This window comes from Dreissena polymorpha, chromosome 6 (assembly GCF_020536995.1).
Source record: "Dreissena polymorpha isolate Duluth1 chromosome 6, UMN_Dpol_1.0, whole genome shotgun sequence".
Lineage (NCBI taxonomy): Eukaryota > Metazoa > Mollusca > Bivalvia > Myida > Dreissenidae > Dreissena > Dreissena polymorpha.
Window position 1 is genome coordinate 67,400,661 of NC_068360.1, and position 9,145 is coordinate 67,409,805.

General features: G+C 34.3%; 1 pseudogene; it reads left to right on the forward strand.

Annotated features, from left to right (window-relative positions):
- Window positions 1-4,697: 4,697 nt before the first annotated feature.
- On the forward strand, window positions 4,698-7,094 carry LOC127835774 (uncharacterized; annotated as a pseudogene).
- The last annotated feature ends 2,051 nt before the right edge of the window (window positions 7,095-9,145 follow it).

Below are 9,145 nucleotides of genomic sequence, written 5' to 3' on the forward strand. Positions count from 1 at the left end.
GCATACGACCAAGTATTTTTAAAATGTCCTACGAAAATAACACTTCAGTGGAGCCGCATACGTCGAAAGTTATAAAAAGTCATAATACCAAACCTTTTAAAAATGTCGTTGAAAAATAACATTTCAGTAGAGTGGCATACGTCGCAACTTGACGACTACGTCGAGCCGCTTGACGGATAAGATAATGTTATATATATATATATATTTATATATATATATATATATATATATATATATATATATATATATTTAGAAATCTGAGAAGGGAACATCGCAGGTTGTTGCTTAATAAATGTTTAAGTAAGTTTGATATCCAATTGTGTACTCCGTGCTTTTATTAATATAGGTAGTCAGGAATGCATACATTCCATTTACCAGCAAAACTGGATTATAGATGCTTAAGTGATCGAACACTACGAAAAATAAAATGTGGTCAAACAAGTTTGCTCTCAATCGGCGTTGTTATAAATTATGTTAAGTTTTGTACACAAAGCTATGTGGTGAATTTAAAGTGCGTACACAATAATATTTTATGTTATATGATGTTCTATGTGATATTTAGCTGCTCAATGCATGTATGTTTTTCTTTCTATTAGCTCCTATATATGATCGTTTTTTGTTTTGTATTGTCTTGGAAAGGTCATTAAACATTTTGGAATAAAATTTGTATGTACATTAAGTGTCTTTAGTATGCAAACATTGCAAAACACAAAGTTTTTCATTAAAACAGATTCATTATATTAAAGACGTATTCTCACTGAAAACAGTTATGTCGCCAAATCCAGTGTGTAGTGGAGATATTACTCTTTTAACCCTAATAGTGATATGTGTATGGACATCGTTTATAATAGGTACATCTTTCACCTTTCTAAGAAGACAGTAAGGCCATACTGTTTTATGTTTTGTTGTGTGCTTATGTTTACGTTAAGCGTCCGCATGGATCTTGCTCCGAGTCCAATCCTTTGATAAACAGTAACATTTTGATAAGAGCTACTTGTTTCTGTGAACAAGTTTAAAGTAACAGTTGTAATTTGTATTGGTAACGGTCATATTATAGCTGTTTTGCACTTTTCATCGGGCACTGGAAATGCCATATTAAGAGACGCATTGTAGTGGTAATGGTGTGTGTGTTTCATAACCTTTTGTGCACAACAGTTGTTGTCCTATTGTTATAAACTTGCCATCTTAAGTGTTAAGTACAATACAGACATTGAGCGCGGTCATTGGGGGTTTTGTTCCTTAAATACTTCACCTATAAATATAGACCACTATGAAGAACACGTCTATTTGAAGCTTCGAAACATTTATCTTTTAATCCGATTAGTAAAGGCATTTTTATTGATCTTACGTTAAAGGAAGTGATGTTGATTAATTTGCAATATAAGTAAATACATTTCTTTTTTTTCCATAGGTTGTCATCACATAAACGATAAAAAAACTAAATTGATAATTCATAAAATCAATATTCGGGAACATAGATCTCTCTTGAAACATGTGAGTTACTATTACCGCCATTACATATTTTAAAGAGACACACCTTGCCTTTGACTTTGAAATGAAATACATGTTAATCAATACATATAGATACAATTTGAAAGTGTGCACAAATGTCATTAAATCTATTGCCTTGTTAGCAAGTAATTTATTATTTTTCACACGGCACCGCTTTTAAAACCGAAAGTAGGATTTCTAGACGTATACGTCCATTCATTTCGACAAACGCGATTATTTTTTAGTTTTAAAGCGCAAAAAAGACGGATTTCTACCTTGTAACCAGTATATATATTCTAATTGGCAAAGCTAAAATTTAATATATATCCTAGTCAGCAAGTAATTAATTGTTTTTAAACGGTACCGCTTTAAAAACCAAAAGTAGGATTTCTAGACGCATACGTCCATTTCGACAAACGCGATTATTTTTAAGTTTTAAAGTGCAAAAAAACACAGATTTCTACCTTGTAACCACCAGATTATTCTTATCGGCATAAATGAAATATGTTTCTTATTTATACTTAAATTTACTATGCCAAATAAGGTGTGTGGCTTTAATTGTATGACAATAAATTTTTGTTTTGAAGTGCACAATTTCCTTAAGGGTAGTTTCTTTACATATATATGTAATGTACCAATACGACGTTTTATTCAAACTGAAAAGGACATCGCCCATGAATTTCTATAATGAAAATTAAATACAAACAAAAACGTTAGCGACAAAAAGGTCTGCGTCGTTTAAAGGTTGTATGCGTTTTATAGCTTTCATGGACCTGCACGAGTCAAGAATGAATTATTAATCGAGTGACTTGATGTTTCTGTTTATCTTGACAGGGTAAAACACAATCTATTCATGTATTCTATCTTAACTCATTGACGATCAGTTCTTAAATATACAACCGGATAATTACGGTCTAAATCTTAATTTAATATGCCACAAAAACAAATAGCGTATTTTAAAGTGAGAATCAAACACACAAATGTTTTTATTTGATACTTAGTTTAATACAAATCCTGTTAACTGAATAATCTTATATCTCATAAGTTGCCGTATGATAGGTGTGGCCGTACAAATTTAAAATTGTATTAGCATCGGTAGGCGTCTAATTCGGGTCACGTGACCCAAATTAGTTATAATGTGAACTATATATTCGTTGCCGGATGATCTAATTTAAAATTGCTAACTAAAATACCGTGTATTTAGATATTTTAAGGCGTTCCATTTTCCAGCAAACATGAAACACTTTACATAAACATGATAGTATATCAATCAAAACGCAATTAGCTGCTTATACAAATAATACGCAAAAACGAGCGATAACGATAGTATCGATTGTTAGGTAAAGACGTTGTATTTGACGTCGCGCTCAGTACTGACGTAAAGTAGTAAAAAGCGGGGAGGGTTATTATACAATCTCCCTTTAGTATGCACATTTTTTTAAACAAATCCATAATTTATACATCGATGGAAAGAGTAAAAACAAAACTAATAAAAAAAATATTATAAAATGCGAAAAAGAATCTGTCGGATTAATAAAGAGATGTTTTTTCGAAATAACGCAGAAAAAAAATGCGTGTAATGCGTAACAAATATTTACAACGAAATTATTTCAAAACGTAACAGCGTCCGTCTACATACCGTTTTTACCCGGGAAAATAGACGTTACTGACGTTACGTCATTTCCCTCTAGCGTGATATGAAAAACAACGGTAACGCATAAAGAATTTGTTGTGGAAGGCGCATGTTTCAAATAAGAAAAAAAAGATAAGATTTTTTGTTTTATACTTTATTGACATATTAGAAGTATGTTCAAGCGGATAAGTTTTTTGTTGATTAATCATATTGCATAGGTTTTAAAAGTCCCTGAACAGCTGAATCCGATGATATGGTCCCTTTGTAAATTGAACATACGTAAATTATGTTATTATTTCTTTTAAAATGTCTAGTCGTCATGTAATGGGCGTTCAAAAATAAAAAAAAAAATCCAGGTACAAAATTCAAGCATATATATCCATTTGAAAGGATTGAATGTTTCAAAATTAATAAGCAGTGGTGAAAATGTCGTTTTTCAATGGAAATATCCTGATGTATAAGGTAATTAATTTAGAATTTGTTTATAGTTGACCGCCGAAATTGTCTAGCCACGCGTAAATCTTGCATTTTTGACGTTTGAAATCCTGACGTTAAACATGAATTGCGTGTTTTTTTTTGCAATACAACGCCCTTTAAAGTCAACGCGTAAGAATAAAGAAATTTTGTTTATAAGATGTAAAACTACACTAAAAACTGAAATAAAAGTATGGGTGTATCATTTAATAGGTAAAAGTAACATCTTTTCGATAAAAGATGACAAAGTTAAATGCTTAATTTGCGACTTGCATTATACACACATAGATATGTAAAATTGTTTGAACACTTTACTATATTTTATTTTTTTTGTAGTTTAATATATGGAGTTACTGAGCAATATTTTTAAATACTAACATTTAAATAGCCTTAACCTCCCCGTTATCTCCCGAGCCATTAGTGTACTATAAATTTTGAAATGAATTGCGCGACTCTGTCGGGTATTGAACCCACGTTAACCGTACCCGAGGCAAACTTTATACAAATGAACCATAGCGGTCGATTCCTAAAAATATTATTATATGCATGCATTTTGTATGTTGAAGATGCACTTTAAATCAAACGCAGAAAAAGCCGAGTACTATAAAAAAAAGAAAAAGAGAAAAAGAAAGAGAAAGAAAATTGAAACATTACCGAAACAATAGGGACAAAATAAACTCGTCAAAACGGGAAAACAGATTAGGCACCCCTATTCCTGCAACAAGAGCTCGGTCAGTCAGTTTGAAGCCATCATTGAATGTTTTGCGTGTGCAAAAACATAGACAAAAGAAAAGCGCCAAGAAAGAAAAGAACAGACAGTACGTATCAAAATACAGAGAAAAACAATCCTCCGAAAATGAACTTAAGCAAACAGATAACACGCCATATGAATTCAAAAATCAGATGGAAAAATTGCGCATTGTGCGAAAAATTAAAGAATGTATACCCGGCACACCAGGAAAAACTGAGATCAATATTACAATCTATTGTAAAGCCATCTAAATACTCAATCAATGCTGTTGATGAAAAGATTGTTTCAAATGTAAAAGATATGATCACTACATTATAAAAGAAAGGAAATGGAGATGCATTGGCTTGAATGCACGTTTTGACGGCTTCTGTCAGTGGAGAAAATTTAACGGGGAGTAGAGCAAAGAGTAAAACCGCGTCAAGACTAGGTTTAAGAATTTCGCGTTTGAATGCTGGATACAAAAAGAGAACGACTCTGATAACATCTGAAAAAGCATGTCTGACAGACACATGCAAGAAGATGAGAAGTGATCGACTTAGCGACGAAGTAAAAGAACATGTATATAAATGGTGGACTGGACCACAAAGCTCTAGACCAACAGGTAACAAAGCTGACATTAAGAGAAAACGGATAGGCTACAAGACATATCTATTCCACCGATTCATATTCTAGAAAAAAAAACAGTCGGAAGTATACAAAGATTTCAAAACAAATTACCCTGACGTAAAGATAAGCCAGAGATTCTTCGAACGTTTAAAACCATTCTTTATTAAACCCATGCGTCTTTTATTAAAAGACCGGAATATATGCTGTTGCCGCAAACACGTTGAATGCAGGCTCTTAAATATTCGAAGCAAAGAATATATGAAACAGCACAACACACAAGAACATACGTATGATACATTTAGTGATCTGGTCGCGGCAACTATGTGCGAAAAGCAGGAAAACTCTGAATACTTTAAAAAAGAATGTATCGAACGAAAATGTAAAAGCTGCGGAGTAGATAGCGTATGGATGCTGCAAGATGAGAACATACAAGAACCGGAAAAAGAGATATCATGGGAAAGGTATGAATATATCAACATTGATGTTAAAGGACGCACAAAAAGAAAACTTATGCTCATAAAAAAGAAAACCGTAGCAAAAGAGATGTTTACGTACTTCCGGTCTCAATTGGATTCATTTGCACAACTCCAGTTCAGTGCTAACTGGCAAATCAATCAGCTGAATTCTTTAAAACAATGTCTACCGGAGAAAACATGCCTCGTTATCCATGATTTTTCGGAGAACTACAGATGTATTGAAAAGGATGAGCTGCAATCCGGATATTTTGGCAAAACCGAAGTAAGCATTCATGTATCAGTACTATATCGACACGCGGTGGTTAAATATGACCATGTAAATGAAAATGAGCTCGTGTCGGAGCTCATGTTCTGCATCAGCCCAGACGGTACTCACGACCACTTTTTTGTTGCGAAAGTTCAGGAGGAAATCAAATCTCACCTCGATAGCATCGGCTATAAGACAGATAAGATGATTGAATTTACGGATGTATGCAGTGTCCAATATAAGAGCAAGACGTGCATGGGGAGGTCGACCTTAGTCTGTGGTGCGCTGGGATACAAAGTGTTCCAGAAAAATTATTTTGAAACCAGTCATGCCAAGGGACCGCAGGACGCGGCCGGGGGTTTATTGAAACGTCAGCTGGATCTTACCGTGTTAAAGAAGAACATCATTCAAAATGCTCAGGATGTTTGCTCATACGCAGAGGAACACTTGCATGCGCCGAAGAGCGGAATATATACCAGAAGAATTTTCAAGTACATTCCCGACATTGATCGATCAGAAAATTACATATTCAGGGCTGTTGAGAACAACAGACAAGTTCACCAGTTCACTACGACTCAACCCGGAAGGATTTCCGTAAGGAACCAGTCATGTTACACCTGCGACAATTGTTTAGTTGGTAAGTCTGATAAGAAATTTATTATAACTAATAAAGAAAATATCCATAGATTGACCTTAAGGTAGATGACAGATTGGTTGGCAAGTGCGACGCAGACGACGAATCCTGAGTATATGTTACATGCATAATATTTTATAATGACTATTTTACCGTAGGAAAAAAGTCCTTGCCAAAACATTTGCATGACTGGCAGTATTCGCGACCTTGACATTCGAGTCCCTGAAGGAGCGGCGGTCACGACAGAATTAGCAGACGATGGAATGGATGAGATAGAAAACACCGCAGACATCATAACAGACTGAGACACTGTGGCCGTCGTGGTGATCGGAAAAAAGTCTACACTGATTATAAAATAAGGCCATTTTTTATAATTGGTTAAAACAATTAACTGATAAAAATTAGGGACATGACAAAAGATAATGCATCATCACTTGTCTGAAAGGCGTAATAAACCATGACTATTGAAGCTCACACGTGCTGCATAAATACGCATGTATCATTTTATATAATCTGGATTGTTTTACAAGGTAACTCGTACTCCATACACATTGCGAGCAGAGGGTAGAGATGACTGGGGTAATACTTTCCCGAAAGGAGCACGTGTTGTAGGAGGGTATTACTACAAATCGACGGAGTCCGCCTTTAAGATCGTTAAGAGGAAAAAAGCCCTTGTGTATTCGGTGGCGGTTTGTTTCATTTTGGACGAGAAAGACAAAAACGGAAATATTAGTGTAGATGAGACCCTCCACCAAGACATTCTGAACAGTTTGAACATTTGAGATGTTTGATGATTACAATAATTTTAAGACAGAACAGAACATAAATTTGATTCATTAATGATAAGTATTTACGAGTTGTTTGTCATCGCATCCAAAGCCACTGGAAGCTTATACCATACTATTTAACTACACTTATAACTACTAAAATTGTTAATTAATAAACAATTTAATCTGAACCCAACCATTGTCACCTTCGATTTACAATGCATACTTTTTTTGTTGCGGGAGTTATTATTATACATGCGTGGTGAGTTGTTATATATCTGCTTTTTTCTTGTGTTTGTATGTGAGATGTGAAATTTAAAATTATGTTACTGTCAAGAACTTTGTCGGTCCGTCTAACGTACATGTATTATTAAGTTGGGTGCATTATTTATATTATGTTATGTCATATAAAGAAGTGAAACTCCAGCTGCTGGAGCAGTATTGAATTTTCATTAAAAACAATTAGTAGGTCCTTTATTTAAGGCAAGTGACCGATTGCCCAAACAGTACAAAACAGCACAATACAGCACAATACAAACCAACATAAACACAAAATATGAATACAGCTGGGGTCACCGCCTTGGAACGGTCAATGCAAAGCATTGGGGGTTTAAACCTGGTTATAGAGCGCTCAACCTCACACTTGGCCCAGCAATATTTATAATACATTTAAGTGTAAATAAAATTTAACGTCATAGCATTGTAACTCAAATTAAACAATAATAAAAGGGAATGTCTTTCTTATAATTGTGTTGATGTTTATAAGCAACTAAATGCTGTATCAGTATGTAGCCTCGTGTAGTTCTTCACAGAACAGACATTCTTTTCATAACACTTTTATATGATACTTTTATGTGTAAATTGTTATATTAACGTTGTAAATTTGCACGAGACTGAAATAAACGGATAAGTTGATGTATTTTAGTGTGTCCAGACCACCGTTACCGTTGCAGTCCGCACGGGCTAATCAGGGACGACATTTATCGCTTAAACTTGATTTTCGGTAATGAGGGACTTCTTTGAAACTAAAAGTACCAAAAAGCGGAAAGTGTCATCCCTTATAAGCCAGTGCGTACTGCACAGGCAAATCTTGGACGACACTTAACGCACATGCATTAAGCCCAGTTTTCTCAGAACGCGGCTCATATGATTTCACCAGATAGTGTTTGCCTCGCAAAGTTGTTACAAACATTTCCTTTGATAACTTGAGATAAAATAGTCAATTAAACAGTAATTGTAAATATATAAAGGATGTTTCATTTAATAAGAAATCGAGTTGTCCTGCAACATATCTTCAAAAAAATATTTATCTCGTCGAAACGATATATCATTTCTGCGTGTTTTTTATTTGTAAGCTTTAAATTTCGGAAGAATACCTGCCACATGACAACAAAAAGAATCAAGAGTCAACGGCTAAAAAAACAACTTAACGTCAGCATTCATTTTCCGCATTGTTGACGTTACGTAACTTTACGCCAGTACTGAGCGCGACGTCATCAGTGGTTTCCCAAAAGCAATTAATATGGTAAACTGGGTATACATGTGTGATTTATCTGACTGCGAGGTTTTACTGTACACCTTATACCGCTTCTTGCCATAACGATGTGCAATGGTACTAAGAGGAAATACCTCGTGACAATCATTAATACCTTTTTTATTTCTTATCTTCTTATCTTTTGGTAAACATCTGCAATGTTAATCTTCTGTATTAACCAGGTTGCGCTAACGTAAGATTGCATAGTGATTAATTCTGAACGTGTAACCTAAGTAAAGCTTTATGTACATACACATTATTACAAATATAATTAGGTCAATAATAACCCTTCTTAAACTTTAACAATGCATACTTAATAATTGTTGCGGAACAGTTGTGCTATCCGATATATTGAAAAAAAAGATGTAAATATTAGTCGGCACCGTAGTAAGTGTCTGAACTAATTCACTCACATATCCATAAAACACACTCTCTCGTCCGTTGAGCTCTTTTTAATAATCGCATAACAATGAATTCGTCTGTACGAAGATGATTAAGACATAGATTGAATAGATTACCTACTTCGAGACCA